Consider the following 26520-nt stretch of genomic DNA (forward strand, 5'->3'; position numbering starts at 1 on the left):
CATGCTTCCTTCTAATTCACTCTCTACACTATTGTCAGAATGGTCTTTCCAAATTAGTCTGATTTTATTTCTTATGCGTATGATTGCTTAGGTAGTCAGTACTTACACAAGTGCTCCCACATGAAGGGGCAGAAAGGGGCTGATACCTAGCTTGTGCTATGCTCACTAGGCTCTATGCCTGGACATGGAGCTATGTCTGCCTAGAGGTGGGGGTGCTTTTTTATATTTTGCATAAATACTCCAGGAGCCTACAGTGGCCCTACTGACATTACCTAAAAGATAGTGATTTTATCTTAAGTTCAGGTTCACAATTTTATAATCACCCAAAATGAGGCTTAGATTAACATCTTATAGAAAATGAGGACTCTATCAAGGACATAATCAAGAATGGAATGCTACGGGGCGCCTGGGTGGCACAGCGGTTAAGCGTCTGCCTTTGGCTCAGGGTGTGATCCCAGTGTTATGGGATCGAGCCCCACATCAGGCTCCTCTGCTATGAGCCTGCTTCTTCCTCTCCCACTCCCCCTGCTTGTGTTCCCTCTCTCGCTGGCTGTCTCTATCTCTGTCAAATAAATAAATAAAAATCTTAAAAAAAAAAAAGAATGGAATGCCACATCACCTATGTTGGGCTGTGCACTGAAGGGATGACTTTGGTGTGGGCCAATATCTGCCCCCCCGAAAAAAAACATTATTATGTAGTTCCTGGAAGATAACAAAAATGATAACATCTATCTCCCTTGTAGAGAATCAATTTTGACCTTTTACTCCTTAAAAATCAAGCTAAAAGTAGCTCATACAGCCAATTATATATTAGTAAACTGGGACATGCAGATCAGATGTTTCATAAATTCAACTCACAATTGGTTAGAAGCATCCCCTATGGATTAAAAAAAATATATTCCTAGAAAGAGAGTAGGGAGTTAATATTAACATTTCTATCTTGATATACCTTACAAGGTCTAGGTAGATTGGGGTCGTGGTACCTTAGTTTAAGTAAACCTATCATAAGTAGCCCTCTTAAAACCCAGGTTGCTAATCCTGAATATTTTATTAAATTGATTAAATCTGAGGATATGATAAGAAAAGAAGCTAAAATGATTATCTGGGTGATAGCAATGGTTGGACTAAAGTAGTTATTAAGTATAGAGAAGATCAAAGGCAGTTGTCCTTGGCTTGCTGTGTAGAACAGTCTTGAGGCTGAAAGTATGTACAACACATGTTGCTAACTATTGAAGTTGAAATCCCAAAAGAAATGACCCATTGCATGGAAGGGATTTCTTTGTCCATCCAGGTGACAGCAACAGCATCTAAAAAATTTTTTCCAAAAAGTCAGTTACTTTTGTTTGATTGCAAATATGGCAATAATTCTTTACTTCTTGCATCTGTACTCTTTGTGATATGACTTTGCCCCTCCTTCCAAGAGGGAGAGTTTCCTTATCAATTCTTGAGTATAGTCTGGCCTTGTGGTCTATTTTGGCCAGTAAAATGCTTTAAAAGTAGTGGTTTGCCAGCTCTGAGCCTATACTTTGAGAGGTATCACAGATTTCTGCTTGGGACATTGCTTAGCTACCATATGAACAAACTCAACGCAGTCTGTCAGAGACAAGCCACAGTAACTCTGGAGCCATGACAATGTACCTTACAGACTTCCAAATACAGGGAGCGTAATTGATCTAGGGCCCCAGCTACTGTACAATGAAATCCATTGTGGCATTTCTACCAAAGCCATGCTCTTACAAGTTGTTTCCAGCTCATGACTGTGGGGTAGAGATATGAAGAAGTACTCATGTATTTGATGGCCAGCTTTGGCTAAAGGGCTCCCCGGCAGATGTGCCAAGCCTTCTCTTTACTGCATATCAGTCTGTGGTGTTTTTACCTATCCTTCCCTTTTTTTCTCCTTCACTTTGGGTCAAACTTGTATTGTGGTCTCATGGCTCTCCTAGCCTTACCTGTCTTCCCTCTTGGTTTCTCTAATGCAAGCATTTCTTTTAATAAAATCCTTGCACATTTAATTATGTCTTGGCATTTGCTTCTCTCTCCCTCTTTAAACTTTGTTGACCTTTCTTTCTTAAGATTTTATTTATTTATTTGAGAGGGAAAGAGAGTGGAAGAGGGTGTGCACACGCGTGAAGGCAGGAGCAGGGGGAGGGGCAGAGGGAGAGGGAGAAGCAGACTCCCTGCTGAGAGTGGAGCCTGATCCCAGGACCCTGGGATCATGACCTGATCGGAAGGCAGATGCTTAACCAACTGAGCGACCCAGGCACCCCTTTAATATTTTATTTCTTATTTTTTAAAAAATTTTATTTAATTTTTAAAATTTTTTCTTTTATTTATTTGAGAGAGAGTGAGCGAGAGAGAGCATGATAGGGCAGAGGGAGAAAGAGAGGGAGAGGCAGGCTCCCCACTGAGCAGGGAGCCTGACGCAGGGCTCGATCCCAGGACCCTAGGATTATGACCTGAGCGGAAGGCAGACACTTAACCAACTGAGCCACCCAGGTGCCCCTAAGATTTTATTTTTAAGTAATCTCTACACCCAATATGGGGCTTGAACTCACAAGCCCAACAACAAGAGTTGCATGGGCTACTGACTGAGCCAACCAGGTGCCCCTGGCATTTGCTTCTCAAGGGACTCAATACACGAGAAACAATCAAATCGAAAAATGGGCAGAAGATATGAACAGACACTTTTCCAATGAAGATATATGAATGGCTAATAGACACATGAAAAAATGTCTCCTCCTCTGATTACCCCCCTTCATTTTTCCCTTCCTTCTCCTAATGTCCTCTGTGCTATTCCTTATGTTCCACATATAAGTGAAACCATATGATAATTGTCTTTCTCTGCTTGACTTATTTCGCTTAGCATTATCTCCTCCAGTGCCGTCCATGTTGCAGCAAATGTTGAGAAATCGTTCTTTTTGATAGCTGAGTAATATTCCATTGTATATATGGACCACATCTTCTTAATCCAGTCATCTGTCGTAGGGCATCTCCCTCACCAAGTCTTCTTGATTCTATTTCCAAATCGTACCTATTTCTGATCATATGTCTGATTCTATGACAAGTATCTTGATCTGAGCCACTATCATTTTTCTTTTAGGTAATGGCAAAAAACTGTTATCTTCCTGCTTTAAGCCCCTGTCTTTTCCTAATCCATTCTCCAGGAAAAGATAGAATATTCTAAGAGTGAATCTTTTAATGTCTTGTGTTGTTGTTGTTAAATTTAGGCTTAGATGCATCATGTTTATTTTTGCATTTAAATTCTAAACATTCATTTGTAAATTCTAAAAATTCACTTGTAAATTTAAGCATTTTTTTACTATCTGATGTTGGTGTATAATTAATAAGTAATCTTAAGCTCAGCTTTATTTCTTAACAATTATTTGCTTAATGATACTAATATGTTGATAATGATTTAGTTCATAGATAATGGCAGTTTTGCTGTCTTTTTTTCTTTTCCTTTCTATTGTTTTTAAATCCTTTATTCCTAGGACCTCCCTTATAGAGATCAGTGTAAAAGAATGGTTATAGCAGTGTTGTCACTGTAAAAATTTTAAAGCCATGTAAATGTCCATCAATAGGAGAATGAAAATATAAATTTTGCTACATTTACATGATGCAGGGTATCAAAGTGGTCAATATGAATGAACTAGAGATTAATGTTAACATGTGTATATTTAAAAAAAAATTGAACAAAAAAGACAACTTGCACAATATATAATATATAGCATGTAACTATATCATGTTAAAATATTAAAAATGAATGTCATATATTATATATAAATATGGTATTCAACAGAAGGTTTACCTGTGGGGTTATGTGGGGAAATGGGAAGGGAGAGATGCACAGTGTTCTTCAACAATATTTATAGTGTTTAATTTCTTAAGTTGAGTGTTTAAGGTATTTATTATATTATCCTTTATATTTTAAAAATGTTTAACTATTACTTTTATCATCAGTTATATCCCCTGCTTACAACTCTCCAGTGGTTTCCTATTGCCCTTAGAATAAAATCAACATAACGCTGTCTATGAGTATCTACAAGATCAGTTTCCTGACTATTTCTCTAGTCTCCTCTCATTCCCCTCTCCTCTTGTTCAGATCATTCAACCACTTTATTCTTCACATCCTCCACCAGTTCCTAGCTTTCTTGCCTTAAGCAGGTTGCTTCTTTATATCTGTTTGCTCATTTGTAAAATGTGGATAATAAAAGTACCTATCTCATTGGGTTGTTGTGAGGATTAAATGTATTAGAATATAAAAAGTTCATGGAACAGTACATGGCATGCAGGATATACTTAGTATATATTAACTGTTAACATTGTTATTATATCACTGATGACATAATTTGATCATGAAGGATCTTTCAGAGGAAGTGATATTTAAACTGAGAATTTAAGTGGCAGAGATTGAGAGGGAGGAGAATTCTGGGTAGAAGGAAGAGCATATGCAAACCCTCTTAGGTGAAAAACAACTTGGTGTTGTACTCATGTACTGAAAGACAGGTGTTACGACTGGACTGTAGTGAGTGAAGTGGCAAGTGACAGAGGAATGATCAAGTAGGGTCTTTTAGTTTATAGCTTACAAAGTTGTATAATAATGTTGTATTTGTACTGTAAGCTCAGATAGGTCCTGATTGGGGTAGCCAACCTCAGAGGTATCCATAACGATCCTTGCCTCCTGCTATTCACTACTGTTGTGTAGTTTCCTCTCATATTGTACTAGTACTAGTGTTGTTCTGTGTGACAAAAGAATACGGAAAAAGAGATGGTATGTCAATTATAAGATTATGTTATAAAAGGCAGTGAAGCTTCTGTTCCCACTCCCGTCCTGTCCCTTCCTCTCCCCTTCTTTCTCTCTTTTTCCCTTTCTCTGTGTGTGTGTGGGGCATTGGCCATGTCATGAGGACATTTTATGGGGAGACCCACCTGGTGAGGAACTGAAGTCTCTTGTCAGAGGCATGCGAGTGAGCCATCTTGGAAGAGGATCTTCTGGCTTCAGTCAAGCCTTCAGATGGTTGTAGACCTGGCCCACATGATTGAAATCTTGATATACTCTGATTCAGACCCACCTAGCTAAAGCTCTCTCAAATTCCTGACAGAAAATATGAGATAATAAATATTTGTTGTTTCAAATCACTAAGTTTTTTTTTTTTTTAAAGATTTTATTTATTTATTTGACAGAGATAGAGACAGCCAGCGAGAGAGGGAACACAAGCAGGGGGAGTGGGAGAGGAAGAAGCAGGCTCATAGCAGAGGAGCCTGATGTGGGGCTCGATCCCATAACGCCGGGATCACGCCCTGAGCCGAAGGCAGACGCTCAACCGCTGTGCCACCCAGGCGCCCCTCAAATCACTAAGTTTTGAGGGTGGTTTGTTACTCAATAATAAATAAATAATACACCCAGAATTGCTACAGTAGGAACCTCAATAAAGCCAGTACAAAGGGGGTGGGATCTGGTGAGTGTGATGTAGTAGTGGGAGTTGGAAGGCATAAATTAGAGGTACCTTATGAGGTACCCAGGAAGTATCTCTGCACTTAATTAATAGCAGGATTTATTTTAGATCTTCCTAGCTTGTGAATTGAAGATTGTGAATACATTCCTATTCTTGTTTCTACTGCATCAGGAACTGGGCAGGCCAGAATACTGTTGTTCTTAGCAGTAACTGACTCCTTGTCAAGCTTCTTCCCACTTAAGATGACTAAGCTTGGAACCTGCCCAGGGGAGTGATTGGCCATGTTCAGGTGAATTAGTTTAATCCAGCTCTGGTATTTGTGTCCACTTGAAGTTATGGAATCAATATAGTATTAATCTCCAGAAGTCAAATGTTTGCATTTTTCTTATTCTGTGGACTCTCCAAAAAGATATAAAGGCATATATTAATATTTCACACCTGTCTATGCTAAGAGTTTCAAGGAATTATTTCATTTAATCTTTACTCCAATTGACCTTGGTATTATTCTTATTTTAGAGATAGTAACTAGGCTCAGAGAACTTCTGTAACTTGTCAGATGTCTACATACCATGTCAAAGCCAAGATTTAAACCTAGGTATTTTGATTCTAAATTTCATACCCTAAACCATTGCTCTATGCTGCATCCCTAGAGTGGTCAAAAACCCTTTCCCAGTAAGTGGCGAGATGGAACGTTAATATACGTCATTTGACCTGCTTTTCTTTCAGACTTTAAAATTATTTGTCTACATATGAACTTTTGCAAAATGATTTCCCTTCTGTTCAAAACATTAGATCAGTTTCTTTTCTCCCTATGTGTTAGAAATATGGGTCAAATTATCATAGAGACCTCAGCTGAAGCCAAATGAATAATTTTTTAGTGATCTCTTCTGTATAGAGAAAAAATTTTCTTTTGACCTTTATTCAGTACCTCAGAACAATCAGCCTGCTAACTATTCATGTTTATAATGTTTCTACTAAGTTTTCTATAGATTTCTTAGATGCCTGGTTTCATCTTGATAGTCTCTGGTCTATAGCATATATATAGCATAATAATTACACAGCATAATTTTAGGTGATTGAATGCTAAAAACAGCAGTAGTATCTATTTTTTTTTTGTTCAGTTGTGCCTTGATTGTTGGTTGGTAGTAGAGATAAAGGGACTGAGTTTAAATTTCTGCTGAGCAAATTGTATATTTGCTTTAATGAGGATGAATTTAAAGGAAATCCTAGAATCTTCATACCAAACTTAGAGGCTTTGGGCTAGTTAAGACAGTATCTGTTTGCAATTTTCCCTCTATAAAGAAATCTTCAGAACACTGGGGCCTTCTTTTCTGGAGTAGAACCTTTGTACCATCCAAGCTTAAGCACATCTATTCATAGAGTGTAGGAGTCTGGGGAGCCTTATGTACCCCATAGCACTGTATCTATAAGCTTCTTTGACACTGTATTGTATCTGTATCTTGTGTTATTATTGGCTTTGACCTGTGAACCTTGAAGTGTGTAAATATGGGTCAATTTTCCTGGTGGAGTGGTCTTTTGGAAGCAGCACCATGGTCAACTGAGATATCCAGGTTTTGGGGAACATTCCCTATAGAGGCAGTGGCAGGGCGCTTGACCAAGTAGAGTTGGCCAATGACATGGTAGTTTAGAATTGATGTCTGTGGATCACTGAAGCTCTGGAGCAGTGAAATCTGGAGTCTTCTATGCAAGGGAAACCTGGGAATTATGAGGCTGCTTATAGTATGTGGTGTATCCAGAGCAGTCCTTTGCTGCTAGGTACCTGCACTAGAAAATGGTTTGATTTCTAAGCCTGTATATATTCTGCTCCTAGGGTGAAGGGAAAAAAAAAAGTCTCAAAAAGGTTCAGGTCTACACCGGAGGTGGAAATAGAGAGGTGGGGTACAAAGAAGAGGGATGGCCAGGGTGCCTGGGTAGTATAGTCGGTTGAGTATTTGACTCTTGGTTTCGGCTCAGGTCATGATCTCAGGTGGTGAGATTAAGCCCTGTGTCAGGCTCCATGCTTAGTGCAGAGTCTGCTTGAGATTCTCTCTCCCTCTCCCTCTGCCCCTCCTGCTTGTATTCTCTCACTCTCATAGACAGATAAATAAATAAATAAATAAATAAATAAATAAATAAATAAATAAATAAATAATATTTTTTTAAAAAGGAAGAGGGATGGCCAGACGACTGGATTCCCTAATGATGTTCCTTCAGACAAACCAATTTGACTCTGGCTTTTTGAAAATGGGAACCAAGGAAGTTGCAAGGAAAGGACTGACCAATGAAAGCAGGTCATACCAAAGGCATCTGCTAGCTAGGGTAATAATTTGGAGAAAGAGGTCAAATGGAATACTGGGACTAAGCCCTTGGGGAGGATTTGTCTTCAGGGATCAGAGTCATTTGTTCTTGCCTTTCTGTTCACTTGAATTCTTAGCTCCTAAAGTCCTTGCCACTGTTTTTCAATATGGATCCTAGTCCAGATGTCAGTACACCCCATACCTTGATTTGAGTTCTTTCAACCTGGGGTTGGGTCTTATCCACTAATTCCCCAGGGGGATCATAAAACGTATGTCCTAGGACGTGTGTATTGAAAAGGTGGAGAATCCCGTGTAATATTAATCTTACCAACAAGGGACGCTTAGTGACTATTATCCCTGAATTCTAGAAAGACCAGAGTTAATTAATTCCTTTTTTGTGCTTTGATACTGTAGATGTTACCTATGAGTGAGAGATTCAGGTCGTGATTATTACTTTGGCATTGTTTTGATGCCTCTCCTTTGGTTGGGGACTTTCACTTGCTCTGACTGATGATGATTGTGTAGATACTACTCCGTGGAAAGGATGGGCTGGCTCCTCGTGGGTGGGATGATAGATTTCGATTAAGGAAGGAAATATCACAAACCTGGAAAGTGCCTCTTTAAAGGTACTTTATAATGAAATTTAAAGGTTAAATGCCTCTTTTGAACTTATCCTACATTAGCTCTAAAAATCTCCTTTCCTTTTTTAGTAAGCTATGAGACCTAGGGCCAAGGGTAAAGCATGGAGCAGTAAACTAGTTTGTATTTGCTCATGCCTGCTGGACCAACACTGTAACTGCCAAGTTCTGAGTCTTTCTACACAGCTGGGTAATCCCCACCCTTTCCCAGCCTCTCTATAAACATCAGAATTTTAACTCAAAGGCTTGGATTCTAGAGCATTTGAATCAGCTTTCAAACAGAATGTAGGCTACCTGCCCTTCGGATACCTGCTATTTATGAGTTTCTTTGTCAGACACATTTTGCCAAAAACCTCATTGAGACAACCGTTGAAAGGAAGAAATGAGCTCTTGTTTGTTACTTATTCACTAGGTAATCACAAGACTCTCCATGTATTATTCCCATAGTAAGCCAGCCCAAGTGTGTATGCTATGAGATAAGCTAAGGTAATATCATTAAGAGAGCACTCAAGTAATCATTGGTCCTGAACATTGGTCAATCTCTTCCACTGAGATCTAGTGCAAACATTATAAATTCCACATATGGTCTTTTTTGACTCAAATTTCTCTGGTTGTGTTTGTCATGATATAAAAAGATCCTGAGGATCCTTAGCCTTTTCTAACAAGGACCAGTCTTGTACTTTCTCTCCTGAGATTTCATGTTGAAAATGGTCCAAGAAACTTACAGAACGATAAATAAAAAATCCATACTCTTCATCAAATATTCTTAAAATGATCTCATAGGGCTAGAAAGAATTTTACATATAGATATGAGAAAAAAAGTGTTGAAAGTAGAAAATGCCCTAAAAAAATAAGGAAGCTCCCTTCTGTGCCTGTATTTTCTGGGAAAGTTTATAAAAAATGATGAATGAGTGTTGGATTTTGTCAAATATTTTTTATGAATCTCTTAACATTATGATGTTATTTTTGTCCTTTAGTATGTTAGTATAGTAAAACCTTAGTTGATTTTTGGATGATAAACCAACCTTGATGATAAACCTCACTTTGTCATTGTATGTTATTTTTTTATATGTTGCTGGATTCAATTTACTAATGTTTTAAAGAATTGTTTCATTGTAGTTCATACAACAGTATATGTTATATGGAATATTTGTATATGATTTTCTTTCTTTGTGAAAAGAATTATTTTGATTTTGGCATCAGAGTAATACTGATTCCATAAAATAAATTGGGAAGCATTCCCTCCTCTGCTATTTTCTGAAATAGTTTGTGTAGGAGTGGTATTATTTCCTTCTTGAATGCTTGATATAATTCATCAGTGAAGCCACTGGGTCCTGGGGTTTAATTTATGGGAAAATTTTAAATTACTGATTTAATTTGTTTCCTTACTATGGATATATTTAGGTATTCTATTTCTTTTGGAGGCAGTTTTGTTAATTTGAGATCTAAAAAAATGTATCTTACTTAATGGCACAAAGCCATTCTTTCTTTCTCCATGGCCTTTCTCCCCCTTTTCCTCAACTGCAGGTATCTTGAGGAGAAAGACAATTAGGGATGTGCCTGAGGTCTCCCTGGCTATACCCACCCGAATATGCTGGGAAACTTTGTGGAGGCTTTTAGATACAGGTTCCCAAGTCATCAACAAACTCAGTCCTACGGGCTACATGCACCTAAGACAATTTGGGTAGAATTCAGTGTGGAAGGAAAGCCCTCTATCTACAGACGTTCCTTTGTCAGTAAAACTCTTTGGTCAATTCAGTGTACTATATTTTTGTGGCTTCCTCTGTTGAATGTATTATTGGTGTTGATATTTTACATGCTTGTAATATGAATGATCAAAAAGACCAGAGGCGATTCTCCTGTTCAGGTAGAGATGCACATAGAGAGTACTAGTGGGACATACAAGTTCCTCCCAGATCCATCTCCTTCTCCCTCATTGTGTGGTTCATTTAGCCTAAAACCATATAGAATCTCAGTAGAAGAAATGTCACAGACTTTATTGAGGACTTAAAGGTAGGAGGAGAAATAAAGGCAGCAGGGGTAATAAAAATGCACATCTCAATACAACTGTTGCTATATGGCCAGTGACAAAAGCTAGTGGGAGCTGCAGATTTATAGTAGATGTATTGACAAATGCATTCAGTTGTTCCTATAGCCTTGGTTGTTCCCAGCCTGAGACTGTAATGGAAACCATTGTATAGATTGATGCTAGTTGGTATACTATCTTGGACATTGCTAGCACTTCTTTTCTATCCCACTAGCACCTGAAGACCAAGACTAATTCACATTCATGTGGCAAGGCCTTCAACATACTTTCATAGTATTCCCCTAGGGATCCCTAAACTCTCCTGCTATTTGCTACCATTTGGTGGTCAGGATTTTTCATGAGTGCCTCTGCCCTCTGATATCCAAAATTCATACTATATAGTTCATGCTTGTTGGTTGGTAAATCAGAAGCCTCAGTCTCAACAGACCAGAGGTGGTGTTATTACACCTCCACCAATGGGCTGACAAACCCCAACAAAATTCAGAGTACTGCCTACCAAGTAAAGTTTCTTGGGAATATGTAGGCAGATTCACAACACTCAATCCCTCTGGTAGTTAAGAAAAAAAATGTCTCTGATCCCCTACTACTAAAAGGAGGCTCAGCACCTTATAGATTCCTTATGTACTGTAGATAGTATATGTCTCACTTGGGCACTCTGCTTGGTCTTCTCTATCAGCTAAGTCACAGATCAGTATTACTTGAGTGGGGAACAAAAATCAACAGGCTGTATTGAAGCTGTCCAGCAAGCTGTGGCATACTCTTTACCATTGAGAATCACACTTTGAGAATCACACACACATAAATACTCCTCTGACCTAGAAGTCACCATGATTGATGATTTTTTTTTTCTATTGCATCCATCCTCTGACAAAGAGGCAGCTTATAGCTAGAGGTGGCCCTTGAGGTTTTGACTTGTTTCCTCTCTAACGCAACTACCAGGTGATACCCCTATTGAAAAACAATTATTAGCTTGCTACTAGGATGTTGTCAAACTGAACAACTGGCCCATGGAGGCCTTGTGACTCTTCAGTCTGATTGATATCCTCATTTTGGGGTGAGTCAGCTCAGACTCAACTGTTAACAAGGTGTAAAGAGCCCAACAAGTTTCTCTTATCAAATAGAGATGGTATATTCAAGAATGTAACTAGCCTGGCCCAGTGGCATTTTGGCTTTGCATGAAAAAGCATCAGCTACACTCCAGTTTGCTGACTGAAGCAGAGCTGCTGGTTCAATTGGGCTTTCTATTTACAAGGGTTCCCATAAATGTCTGGGCATGGTCCACTGATGGTTTGGCTAAGCTGAAACCCTCCATTAGGCTGCTACAGCTGTTTAACCTCAGCACCAGCTGTGGAACTGCAAACTCAGTGGACTTGAGTAAGTAGTCAGCAGATGGTTCATTCAGCAGCCATGATTTGTTTCCATACTTTATAGCCCCTAAAAGGGGTATCTTTACCCGCCAGTCCGAAGTTTTCTAAGTGACAGACCAAACATACAGGATATTTGCAATAGCCTCAGTCATTAGAAATATAACGAGGGAGTGGTGATGTCACCAAGATGGCAACATAGGTTGTTTCTGACTTTGTGTCCCCTCATAATAATAACAGCTAGCATCTATTTGAGAACAAGACACCACTGAAAGAATCCTAGAACATGGGGGTAAGGCTGAAGTGTCCTCCTCCACCATGGAGATGAAGACAGACTGCCTTGGAAGGATAAGAGATGCGGCTACATGTTGACTGCATTGCCCCTCCCCGAGGCCAGTGCATCACCACGAAGAGAGGTCTCCTCTAGTTCCTCTAGTGGGGAAAGAGAACCCAGGGTGGACAGTCAGGAACCCTTCAGTATTGTGGGTCACTTTGTGGGAGCTTTTACTCTGATGGTGCACCACAGAGATTTCAGGGGAATCTATGGGGTTCAACCATTGGCAGTCTGGCTGTGATGAAGATGTGAAGGAGGGGCTTGCAACATCCAGCACGCGGATTTTGGCAGACTGAGTTCATAACTGCAGTGCCCAAGTAGTAGTCCCAACAAATGGTTTTGCAAAACCAAGTCTGTAGCATATTCTCATCAGGGAACTCTTTGGGGTGCAAACCTGCCCATGCCATGACAAGTTGTGAGTCACAGCCCCATCTGCTGTGGAGAGTGCCTTCCAGCACCATCTAACCAGATAGGCTGGTGACCCAGTGGTGCTCAAGCTAAGAGGCAGGTGGGCAGAACTGATCACCCCCAGAAGAAGGCTGGTACTGGTCATGGAGGTTTCCCCTGCTAGGCACAGGAAGGAGAATGAATTCAAAGCCCAGGCTGAGGGTGGAGAGACCCTGTTTGGGAAATTTAGAGTAGCCTGGAATGCCCCTTTTTCTTCCCACCCAAACAAGGGCCTGAGACATAGGCCCATCCACTATGGAATGTTCCTTCTGGCTTCATCTAACCATAAGGGCAAACAACAACTCCCGGAAGCTGTGCAGCCCAGGGGTACTTGAGCTAAGATGAAGGTGGATCTGATAGTTCACAGAGCAAAGCCAGTGGCCCTGTCTGGCTAGGAAACTTGAGGTGTGGGATGGCTTAAGACAACAAAAGCTTCACCAGCATTAGAGTTACTTCTTTTTTTTAATTAAAAATTTTTATTTAAAGATTTTATCTATTTGAGAGAGAAAAAGAGAGAGAGTGAGTACAAGCGGGGTGGGGGAAGAGGCAGAGGGAGCGGGAGAAGCAGACTCCCCATGAGCAGGGAGCCTGACTTGGGGCTCAATCTCAGGACCCTGAGATCACGACCTGAGCCAAAGGCAGACGCTTAACCAACTGAGCCACCCAGGCACTCCTAGAATCACTTCTGTGCTGAGCCTGGCCAGGGAAACTAATTTGTAGCCCTGCTCATTGCTGAATACAACCTTTAGCCTATCTGACCAGGAAAGCTAACCAGAATGCATGGGCAGCTGCATAGCCCATTCAACAGCCCGATGTACAGTAGCTCTCGAACAGAGAGCACAGCCTGTGGCTTCCCTCATCTGCAAGCAAAACCAGTGGTCTCACCTGACCAGGGAATTCATTGCATACAACTGATTCAGGCCCCCAAATAATAAGTTGTACAGGTCCCATCCTGATGCCCTACTAGGGCAGAGAAGCTAATTCATAGTCCCTTCTGTTACTGAATATAGATGGGACCCAGTCCTGACTATCTAGTAAGGCCGAGCAGAGAATCCAGGCCCCACAGAGCCTGTTCTTCAGCCTCAGTTGGGTAGGGAACCAAGAAAGCTGTCTTACCCAACTGTTCTCAGTCAGAGGCACAACCCCTATCCCTGTCTTCAGAGCCCAAATGGTCGGCTCACCCCCAAATTGACCTTAACAGCAGGCCCCACCTCCCCAAGGTCATTACCAGCAGACACACCCAGAAACCCAAACTGAGCTGACTGGTGAAAAGCTGTTTCTGTCTAAGTAAACCTGTAAAGTCTCTGGAAGAGGAGCCTGCTTACTCAAATGCATAGATACCAACATGAGGAATCACAGATCACAAAAAAGGCAGGCAAATATGGCACCACCAAAAGAATATAATAAAGTTCTAGTAATTGACCCCAAATAAATAGAGATCTATGAACTGACAAGAATTCAGAATAATCCTCTTAAAGTTTAGTGAACTATAAGAAAACGTAGACAAGTAAGCAAAATTAGGAAAACAATGCATGAACAAAAAGAGTTTGACAGGGAAATAGAAATGATAAAACAGGAATCCTAGTTGAGAAATACAATAACTGAACTGTGGAATTCAATAGAGAGTTTCAAAAGTAGACTTGATCATGCAGAAGAAAGAATCAGCAACTTGGACTATAGGACTTTGGAAACTACCTAGTCAGAGGATTAAAGAAAAAAAGAATTAAAAAAATGAAGAAAACCTATGGGAATTATAGGGCACAGAAAAATATAACCATTGTTAGAAAGTGATAAACCATTCTCAGCTGCTTCCTGGGTAATAATCAGGAAGAATGGGATAGAGAGTTATATAGACCTATTTTGTAAATTCGGGAGGCTTTTCTGATCATTGCTGGTTATTATGCTTCTTCCTTTCCTTACACAGCAACCTCAAGCTCACCTGGTTGGTATAACCTCTGAGTAGCAGCCTGGCCAAAAGAAAGCCTAGGGAGTTCAAAGTTAATTCTGGTTCATTTACCTGGATTCTCTTGTTGGATTGACATGGTACTAGATTATAAAGATAATGACCACTTGGTTGAGTACACTTTGCTGAGTCTTCTTATAGTGGCCACTTGTAGGTTTCCAGGAGAGAATATTTTAGATTCTGGAAAATATGGATGGTGGGACAATAATGACCTTTTGTCTTTCAGAGCCATTCCTGGGACCTTTCTCTTAAAGGAAAATAACCTGGTGCTTCTCTTTGAAACTGTTCTAAGCCAAATGACTGACAATGATTTGATTGCTATGTCCCTTAACATTTCCAAGAGGTCTATCTAAAACAGGAGGTGATGGCATCAACTTCAGCATGTCCTATACAAAACAACTTTTAACATTTCCAGATATCTTCTCTACCTCCATTTCCATAACAGTTACTCAGCGATTCTGTTGGGATTTTTTTCATCTGGTTAGGTCCAGGACCTCGTGGGAGGAGGGGGAGCAAGGCTGAGGTCAATACTGCCTCCTCTTGTTGTTTGGGATCTTGTAAATAGCAGCCTTAATTAAATGCTTTGCGAGACAAATTGAATGTATTTGGCCCTAGCCTCTGTTAGTTAGCTTTATCAGAATAGTTGATGGATTTGTATGCTCCTGGGACAGTTCACTAGAAGCCAAATGTAGGAATGAAGGGTGGGTATTATTGGGAGGCAATTGTCCATGGGTTTCTTGCATTCATGGACATCTAGTGGGCAGAGACAATGACTGCCTTTGTCTTTGACTATATTTTCAAGGATGTTTGTGTAGTGAACTACCATGGACATAGAGATAGTATTTCTATCTAGAAGAAAAGGCAGGTTTGTTTACTATATAATAAAGACAGTGACTTACTTTAGGGTAAAGGTATAGGAGACTTATTACCTATTATGAAAGATTTGGATTCCCTGAGCTTGGGGCTCCTCTACTGTCATGTGGAAGTATTACCTGGCCTTCTTTACTTTGTCTTGTGGGAACTGAGGTTTGGGGAACCAGCATAAAAATAGTATTTTTGCTATTGCTGTTGCTATGAATAATAAATTGTTTTTGTCTCCAGTGCTGGCATTCATGAAACTGTGCTAGGCTAACGTGTGACCTTGCAATTAGGATTAAGTTGCAGACTCGTCACAGTTCTTGAAATTCTTGTGATTTCTTCTTTGACCCATGAGTTATTTAGAAGTGAGTTGTTTGATTTCTTTGTTTTTTGTTTTTGTTTTTTAATTTTTTTAGAGGGGTGAGGGGTAGAGTGAGAAGGAGAGAGAGAATGTCAAGCAGGCTTCCCACTGAGCATGGAGACCTGCTCGGGGCTTGATCCCACAACCCTGAGATCACTACCTGAGCTGAAACCAAGAGGTGGACACTCATCCAATGGAGCCACCCAGGTGCCCCAGAGAGAGAATCTTAAGCAGGCTCCACGCCCAGCACAGAGCTGGAGGTGGGGCTCAATCTCACAACCCCGAGATCATGACCTGAGCCAAAATCAAGAGTTGGTCACTCAACCAACTGAGTCACCTAGGCACCCCTGGTTGTTTAATTTCTAATACATGAGATTTCCCAAATTACATTGTTTGTTGATTTCTATTTTGATTCCATCATGGTTGAAGAAAATATTTTGTATGATATAAATCTTTTCAAAAAATTTTTAAAAGATTTTATTTATTTGAGAGAAAGAGAGTGAGTGAGAGAGAGCAGGATTGAGGGGAGGGGCAGAAGGAGAGGGAGAAGCAGACTACCCGCTGAGCAGAGAGCCTGACTGGGGATTCGATCCCAGGACCCTGGGATCATGGACTGAGCCACCCAGGTGTCCCTCATTCCAAAATTTAAATGAGGAATTTATATAGAACTTTAGGAGAGCCTATGTTTTGAGTCCCTTATGCTTAGTCTGGTCTGTTGGTGTACCTTCCTTTCTACAGCATGGAATGGTAGAAATAGGACAAATTTTAGAGTTACACAGAACTTGCCCTTCTCCTTTCTCTAAATGATCTTGTTTTGACAATAAAAGTTGCATGTGGAAGCATCTATGGCTAGAGATGAAAGTGCAGCAAGAATTGTAGTTCCTTTTTAAATTTTCTCTGTCTTGCTGATACTAAGGCCAGATATGGTGATGAGAAAAACAGGGAGTAGAGAAGTCAGGACAGGGGTATGTGTAGGGTTAGAAGGAGAACCAGGAAAGATAATATCTAGTTAACTTGGATCCATATGGTATATGTTCTGGTCTCAGGGATTGGAAACTTTTGGGGAGAAGTGGAAGCATTGAGCTTGGGCTGAAGGTTCCTGTGTGCCCTCATCCTGTCGGGGAATAGACCTGTACAGAAAAATCTATGTAAAATACCATTGCTAGCAGGAAGGAGAGGAAATACGATCTTTGAGTCACTTTAACAGCTCAATGGAAAAGTAAGAGGCCGTGGATTATAAATTAATACCCAGACCAAGGAACTCAGGAAGGTAATTAAAATATTGCACTAAGACTTCTGCTTTCTGGTGTGGCATGTGAAGAGTTTAGAAGTCTCACTTTGTCCTAACAACAGCTTTTATAGCTCAACAAGCTTAAAAATTAACAACTGTTCTTAGCTCTGTTAGAGAACTGAGATCACAGGGAAAACTATTGTCCCTACAATGGGAGAGGCATATGGGCATATACAGAGAATCACAACTTACCCAAGTAGAAATTCATGAGGAGCACCTTATCTAGGTACGTTTATTTCAGTAACTCTGTTTCCCTAACTTGCTCGGTTTATATATATAGCAAATATCATCCCCTGACACATTACATATTTACTTACTTGTTTTCTATCTCTTTCTATGATTCTATTAGAATATAAGCTCTTGTGAAGGCAGGGCCATTTCTGATTGTTTGTTAATGTGTCTAAAACTTCTAGAAGAGGCACGTAGAAGGCAACATTTTTGGACAAGTAAAGGAATGAAGAAAAGGAACTATATTTTAGGGAAATATATTTCTTTTTTTTTTTAAAGATTTTATTTATTTATGTGACAGAGAGACAGCCAGCGAGAGAGGGAACACAGCAGGGGAGTGGGAGAGGAAGAAGCAGACTCCCAGTAGAGGAGCCCGATGTGGGACTCGATCCCAGAACGCCGGGATCACGCCCTGAGCCAAAGGCAGACGCTTAACGACTGCGCTACCCAGGTGCCCCGGGAAATAGATTTCTGTATTGTATGAATCTGGACCTCCAGGTGTGCATAGTCAAGGAATTCTTAGCCAAAGCCTTCCACACTCTTAGAGGCATTGGAAAGCTTGTCACAGAGAACATTCACAAGTCTGCTCCAAACCCCTCTTCTGTAACTGAGCACAATTCTAGTTAAGAAAATAAAGTCGGTGACATCCATCTCCATACAGATTGAAACTGTGTCTTGAAATCCCAATCAAAATCCCTGAAGAATGCAAAATCACCAAACAAAATCCTATCTTAGAAGGTTTACTTTAGAATACCAGGAATGGAAAGGCTGGGTAATAAAATTAGCTGGCAACAAAATTCTTTAGGCACCACATGCTGAGAAGACAGTAGGGGTAATCAAAAGAGAGAATCTTGGGATCTACTGGTAATGAGGTACTGTGCTCCCCTGCTAGGAAAGCCGTCCTCCAAGTGACTAAGAGCAGGCAGCATGTTTTTGTGTCTTCTTCAATGTCTTTCAAGAGTGGTTTGTAGTTTCTAGAATATAGAAACTTTATGTCTCTGGTTAAGTTAATTCTGAGATAACGTATGATTTTTGGTGTTGTGGTAAATGGAATGGATTCCCTAATTTCTCTTTCTTCAGTCTCATTGTTTGTGTATAGAAATGCAACTGATTTCTGAGCACTGATTTTGTATCCCGCCACATTACTGAATTGCTCTATAACTTCTAGTAGTTTGGGGTGGAGTCTTTTGGATTTTCCATATAGAGTATCACGTCATCTGCAAAGAGAGACAGTTTGACTTCTTCTTTGCCGATTTGGATACCTTTGATCCCTTTTTGTTGTCTGATTGCTGTTGCAAGGACTTCTAGTACTATGTTGAATAATAATGGCGAGAGTGGGCATCCTTGTCGTGTTCCTGATCTTAAGGGAAAGGCTTCCAGCTTTTCCCCATTGAGAATGATATTTGCTGTAGGCTTTTCATAGTTGGTTTTTATGAAATTGAGGAATGTACCCTCTATCCCTACACTCTGAAGGGTTTTAATCAGGAAAGGATGCTGTATTTTGTCAAATGCTTTTTCTGCATGAATTGAGAGGATCATATGGTTCTTGACTCTTTTCTTGTTGATATGATCTATCACACTGATCGATTTGTGAATGTTGAACCACCCTTGCATCCCAGGGATGAATCCCACTTGGTCATGATGGATAATCCTTTTAATATACTGTTGAATCCTATTAGCTAGGATCTTGTTGAGAATTTTGGCATCCATATTCATCAGGGATATCGGTCTGTAATTCTCCTTCTTGATGGGGTCTTTGCCTGGTTTGGGGATCAAGGTAATACTGGCCTCAGAATGAGTTTGGTAGTTTTCCTTCTGTTTCTATTTTTTGAAACAGCTTCAGGAGAATAGGTATTATTTCTTCTTTGAATGTTAGGTAGAATTCCCCGGGGAATCCGTCAGGCCCTGGACTCTTGTTTTTGGAGAGGTTTTTGATCACTGCTTCAATCTTTTCATAATTAATCAGCCTGTTTAAAAAATCAATTTCTTCCTATTTCAGTCTTATAGGTTTCCAGGAAGGCATCCATTTCTTCCAGGTTGTTTAATTATTGGCATAAAGCTGTTGATAAAAGTTTCTAATGATTCTTCCTATTTCATTGGTGTTGGTAGTGATCTCTCCCCTTTCAGTCATAATTTTATTAATTTGGGTCCTTTCTCTATTCTTTTGAATAAGTCTGGTCAGTGGCTTGTCGATCTTATTTATTCTTTCAAAGAACCAGGTTCTAGTTCTGTTGATCTGCTCTACTGTGCTCCTGGTTTCTAATTCATTGATCTCTGCTCTAATCTTGATCACCTGCCTTCTCAAGCTTGGGTTAGGCCTGTTCTTCTGTTCCATCTCCAGCTTCTTGAGGTGAGAATATAAAATTTGCATTTTAGATTTTTCTATTCTTTTGAGTGAGGCTTTGATGGCTATGTATTTTCCCCTTAGGACCACCTTTGCAGTGTCCCATAGGTTTTGGACCGTTGTGTTTTCATTCTCGTTGGTCTCCATAAAGTGTTTAAATTGATTTTTAATTTCCTGGTGTACCCAATCATTCTTGAGCAGGATGGTTCTTAGTTTTCAAGTGTTTGAATTTCTTACAAATTTTTCCTTGTAATTGAGTTCCAATTTCAAAGCATTGTGGTCTGAGAATATGCAGGGAATAATTTCAGTCTTTTGGCATCAGTTGAGACCTATTTTGTGACCCAGTATATGGTCTATTCTGGAGAAAGTTCCATGTGCATTAGAAAAGAATGAGTATTCTGTTGTTCTGGGGTGTAGTGTTCTGTATGTATCTATGAGGTCCATCTGGTCTAGTATGTCATTCAAAGCTCTTGTTTCTTTGTTGATTTTCTGCTTAGGTGATCTGTCTATTGCTGATAGTGGCTACTGATTATTTACCCCAAAGATACAGACATAGAGAAGAGAAGGGCCATATGCACCCCAATGTTCATAGCAGCATTGTCCACAATAGCTAAATTGTGGAAGGAGCTGAGATGCCCTTCAACAGATGACTGGATTAAGAAGATGTGGTCCATATATACAATGGAATATTACTCAGCCATCAAAAAGAACGATTTCACATTTGCAGCAACATGGACAGGACTGGAGGAGATAATGCTAAGTGAAATAAGTCAAGCAGAGAAAGACAATTATCATATGCTTTCACTCATTTATGGAACATAAGAAATAGGAAGATCAGTAAGAGAAGGGAAGAATGAAGGGGGGGTAAACAGAAGGGGGAATGAACCATGAGAAACTATGGACTCTGGGAAACAAACTGAGGGCTTCAGAGGGAGTGGGGTGGGGGATTGGGATAGGCCGGTGGGATGGGTATTAAGGAGGGCACATATTGCATGGTGCACTGTGTGTTATACTCAAGTAATGAATCATGGAACATTACATCAAAAACTAAGGATGTACTGTATGGTGACTAACATAACATAATAAAAAATTATTATTAAAAAAAAAAAAAGAGCAGACAGCATGCATGCCACTAAGCACCAGCCCTAACTGTTGGGGTGATTTTCTTGCGGACTGAGAAGTAGTTCAGTACCTCTTTGGGAAACAAAAAGATCCTAGCATCTATTATGTTACTGAATGAAAGTCCTCCTTCCTGAAAAAAATTCTATTGCTTTTGCGACCTTAGTGCTTTGCGTTTTGTAACTTAAAACATTTTTAAAAAAATTTCATTAGTTACAATTTTTTTCTTATTTAGTTCTGAAAAGATCTCACATCAACTATCTGAAGGGAAATCTGGAAGCTTGTTTTATAATTATTTTGCATTAGAAAGTTGTATTTTTGTTAATTATCATGCCTTATAAATAATTAAGCATGTACAAGACATAGGATCTCTACTCTTGGCCTGTATTGTTACTAATTATTGATAGGACCTTTGGTGATTACCTTGTCCATTGAACACTTTGTTTCCTTTTTTTTTTTTTTTAAGATTTTATTTATTTATTTGACACAGAGAGAGAGAAAGAGAGCACACAAGCAGGTGGAGCATCAGGCAGAGGGAGAAGCAGACTCGCCACTGGGCAGAGAGCCCAACATGGAGCTAGATCACAGGACCCTGAGATCATGACCTGAGCTGAAGACAGACACTTAACTGACTGAGCCACCCAGGTTCCCCAAAATCTTTGTTTCTTAATCTGTAAAATGTGGGAATTAGGTAGCTCTAAGCCCCTCTGAGTTTTAATAATTGCACATTTTATGAAACACATACTTTTACTCAGTTTTTTTGGTTTTTCAGAAATACTGTGGTAAATATATATTTAAAAAGCAAGTCATGTTAAATGGAGAACACAAGAAATACAACTCAGTTAAGGGATAGTGCTGGCATTTAATGTTTAACATTAAGTAAATATTGGATTTATACATTACTAATATTATGCTTGGCGGACTTCACCTTTATCTTGGAAGAACTTTTTTTTTAAAAGATTTTACTTATTTACTTGAGAGAGAGGGAGTATTAGCTGGGGAGAGGGGCAAAGGAGAGGTCCTTTGCCTTATTGAGCAGGGAGCCTAATGTGGGGCTCAATCCCAGGATGCCAGACCCTGACCTGAGCTGAAGGCAGACACTTAACTGACTATGCCACCCAGGTGCCCCTAGAGATTAATTACAAGAATCTAGGCCTATACCAGAGATTTAAAAATTCTTTACAATAAAATAAAAAAATAATGAAGTTAAAAAATCATTTTGCCACCATATGGAAATTGATTCAGACAAGAATGATAAATGGCTGCTAAAATTTGGGTGAAAGTTTTATAACAGTATGTGAACAGTTCCAAAATTTCTCCCTAGAAATTATTTACTAATTTCAAGGAAAAATAGTGACCACATTGGAGAAGGATCCCATTTTAGCCAAGGTTTCAAAGCTAACCTGACTAGTACTGAAACAACTGATAGCTATTGGTTATCCTGCCAAAAAGGCGTGACCTGAATCTAACCACAAAGAAATTTCTAAGAAACCCAAACTAAGGGACATTCTATAAAAGTGACCATACTTTTCAAAAATGTCAATGTCATAAAAAAAAGTTTGAGGTGATTTTTAGATTTAAGGACATTAAAGACACATGACAAATAAATGTAATATGTCATCTTGGATTGGATCCTGGATTGGGAAAAAATGGCATAAGAACATTATTGGGACAAGAACATTATTGGTATAATTTGAATGCGGGCTGCATATTAGATTACAGCATTGTACCAGTGTTAAATTCTCTAATTTTGTTAAGTGAATTGTACCTGTTTATAGAATGTCCTTTTTCTTTGGAATTGTATATAAAGACTTCAGAGGTAAAGAGACAAGTTATCTATGGTAAACTCTTAAATGATTATTTGAGGGGAATGATGAAACAAAAGTGATACAATGTTAACAGTTGGTGAATCTGGTTGAAAACTATATGGGAATTATTTTCTACTATGCTGCAACATTTTTATAAGTGTGAACTTCTTAAAAATAAAAATAGCACACACACCACACCTTCCAAATAGATAAGTCTTTGTTGCTTATCAAAAACCTGATGAAAACTGTTCCTATGCTTGTCTTATTTTGTCCACGAGAGTCTAGTTCTAAAAAAGATCTCTCCAAACCTGTCATCTGCTGGGAAATGTGTATTTCTCAGATTATAATGGTAGGCAGTCCAACATTTCGGTTGAGGAGACACAAGGTATGAGATGTGCAAGCAATATGTTCAACTCTTTGTTGCCTAGAATATGACCTCTTTTCAGAGGTAAAATCAGCCTTGATGGCACAACTTACCACACTCACCAAAGCTTGATAGCCGATGATAATCATAGTTAATATATACACTGATAGCAAGTATGCCTTTGGAGCAGTCCATAGTTTGGGAACGCTGTAAAAATGAGAGACCTTCTTCTGTAGGAATCTCAATTTAAAATGATCAACCCATTTAACTTTTAAGCGCTGGCAGAGTCAAAGAGTCAAAGAGGCTACTATAAAATGCCAGCAATTGGCTCCCAATTTTAAAGGAGTTATTCAGAAAAAGTCTGGTAGGAAATTGCACAAGGATGTTGTATATCTCTGTCGGTCTTTCAGAACAAGTGCTTTGTGGTGCCAGACATCACAAAAATATTCCCGCAGAGAGAACACAGTGGCCGGTATACTCAAGCAACCATTGATGGGAAACGATTACAGAAGTGGTGAGGGGCTTTTTGTGCATGTCTTAAAATATTAAGTGTTCTTGTTGTCAATATCATGTAATCAGAGTTCCAGATAAACCAAATGAGGCTATCAACACTGGTATATTTTAGATAGAACTTAGAGATGTTTTGTTTCATACAGCTCAGCGTGGGAATGCACAATAGGAAAAAAAGAAAAGAAAGAAAAATATATAAGATATATATTTTATTAAACTAATTAAATTTTTATATGTATACACTTATAATTTAAAAGTTAAAACATAATTAAAAAAAAATCTATCCTCAGTCATACTTCCATCCACTCCTGATTCCTTCTCCCAGAGGAAACGACTTTCTTTTCTTTTCAGACTTTGGCTCCATATTTTAAATGATGTAATTTTATTGTTCTTTTAAAATATTTTCGTTCAGATATCAAAATATTTAGCTAAAGAAATTAGCTTTCTTATATGCACCCACTCCCCCCCCCATTTTTCTCTTTTCCCATCTTCTGAGTGTATTTCTGTCACAGTTGATTAAATCAATATTTAGTTTCTACATTATTATTACCTTTTAAATATGATTCTTGGCTGGGCAATTTATTGTGCTCATATTTTTTCTTGTCTTTTTAAAATTTTTCTTGTACCTATGACATTCATTCCCAAATATTCTGCCAGAGCTTCAATATCCTCTCCATATATTTAAACAGCATTTTTTTGTTTCTTTGTTTATTTTTCTTTTCTTTTTTTTTTCTTTTTGATATTTCTTAGAGACTCCATCCTTCTGCTCCAATTTACACTGGTTACTTTCTTTTCTTTTCTTTTTTTTAAAGATTTTATTTATTTATTTGACAGAGAGAGAGACAGCCAGCCAGAGAGGAAACACAGGTAGGGGGAGTGGGAGAGGAAGAAGCAGGCTCCCAGCAGAGCAGCCTGATGTGGGGCTTGATCCCAGGACTCTGGGATCATGCCCTGAGCCGAAGGCAGACGCTTAACAGCTGAGCCACCCAGGCACCCCTACACTGGTTACTTTCTATCCTACTTCACAACTGGAGTCCTGAGATTTCCCTTCTTGACCATCCTGGGAATCCCCTTTACATTTTTCCTTTGTTGGATATTCTGTGTCCTGGATATGTTGTTATTTTTTTTTTTTTTCTTGGTTTATCCTCTGCTGGAGCATATATCCTACAGGAGATTCTTGAGAAGGGTTATAACTTTACTAGTGCCTTCAATTTTTGAGGTGTTCTGAGGTTCATTTTCTTACTGGTTCCCCTTCCTTAACTTTTAGCTTTCTCTAATGGGAATGTCAGTTACTATCCAATCTTCTCCTTTCTAACCTCTAAAACTTTGTTACATCTCTTATCTGCTGTAATTTCTTATCCTATTTTGTTTATCCTTCTATGTCTATGCATATTTTATTCTTTTCCTGTCATTTTAGTGGGGCTTTAGGAGGGAATAGGTAACAGCATATTTGTTCAATATACCACATGAAACAGAGATCTCTCATCAAAGTTTTAGTTACCAAAATTCTAGAATGCCTAATACAATGTCTATAAGGTGAAGGGCAGAGGAAGCTCAGGAAAAAAAAAGTTATTTGAATGGCTAGTTGATGTATTAAATTGCTACTGCCAGATGGAGATTATGCATTTCTCACTGTTAAGTGTATTATGGGCTTTTTTTTTTTTTTTTTGGCCTTTTCATTTTAAGTTTCACTAAACGAAATGGACACTAGGTGGCTCTATAAAAGCACATATATTCAGAACATTCCATTTGGTTCAAGAATTTGAAGGCATCATAAAATCTTTGATAACAAATGAAAATTAAATCTTTTTTAGTTATAAGAAAATGAATTTAAAACCACTATCAGCTATTAAGGAGTGAATTCAGAAATCTGTAAATTTTCTAAGTGCCATTTGTTATCAATTAATACTTGTCAAATACCTGCCAAATGCCAGGTACTATGAGAAGTAATGGGGCTTTATGGATAAGTAAGATAGATAGGGCCTTGTCCATAGGGAATTTACTGGCAACAAAAATTCAGAAATGAAATAAATAATTGCAAATGATAAATTAAACAATTTCAAATATGCAAAGTTTTGTGCAAAAGTATAAGATGCTATTTGGAGTATATATCAGGTTACCTAACTTAGGCTGGGTCAAGAAAGGCTTTGCTGAGAATGTGAGGCTCAAGCTGAAGTCTGAAGGATGAATAGACTGTTAAAGCAGTCCGCTGACAAGATGTGTTTTCTAGGTGGAGGAATGGCATAATTAAGGCCCCAACGACAGGGGAGAGAACACAGAACATGGCCAAGCTGCCACTTTAGGAGCAGAAGTGGGCAGGGGGAGAGTGGGATAAGATGAAGCTGGTGAGATACACAAAGGAAAAATCATAAGGTCCTGGATTTCATATTGAGTCTAGGAGAGGCAAGAAGCCATGAAGTGTTTTAAGCACACTAATCATATGATTGAATTTACATTTTTAACAGATAATTCTTGTTACCCTGTGCAACATAATATGGATTCAATTTTGTAAAGTTTCCAACTTTTTTCAAGTTGTTCAAATCACTGGATTGATAATAGTCACCAAGAATAACTGAAATCAGTGTATAGGAGCAGTGGCTTTGAGGATCTAACCTAGAAGAATAGAAGTCCCCAAAATGAAACAATCAAAGGAAACTTTAAAAGAGAAATATGTATGAATGTATGAATATATATTGTATGCATGAGTATTATGAATGTATGAATATATAACGTATGTATATATATGTATATATGCAGAGAGAGAACCTTGGATAAATGGTCACAGTCAACATGACCGATATTATAATGATTTTATTTTTTTGCTGTTACTTTATCTTCCATTCATACTTGGTTTGGATTATATCATGAAGTGTGAAGGGACAGATACTAAGTTACAATGGCATAACTTTGCCTACTTTTGGTCATTTCTTTTATATTATGAGTAACCTAATATTGTCCTCTGCTGTGTGTTTGTATTAGTGTAGCCTTTATCCTTTGAGCCTTTGTGTGGTCTACTTGAGCAACCCAAGCATTAGGAACACATTATAGAATTTTCATAGAATTTTTAGAGTTGGAAATGATATTAGTGATC

Source organism: Ursus americanus, chromosome 9, assembly GCF_024610735.1.
Source record: "Ursus americanus isolate L20-20 chromosome 9, mUrsAme1.1.p, whole genome shotgun sequence".
Lineage (NCBI taxonomy): Eukaryota > Metazoa > Chordata > Mammalia > Carnivora > Ursidae > Ursus > Ursus americanus.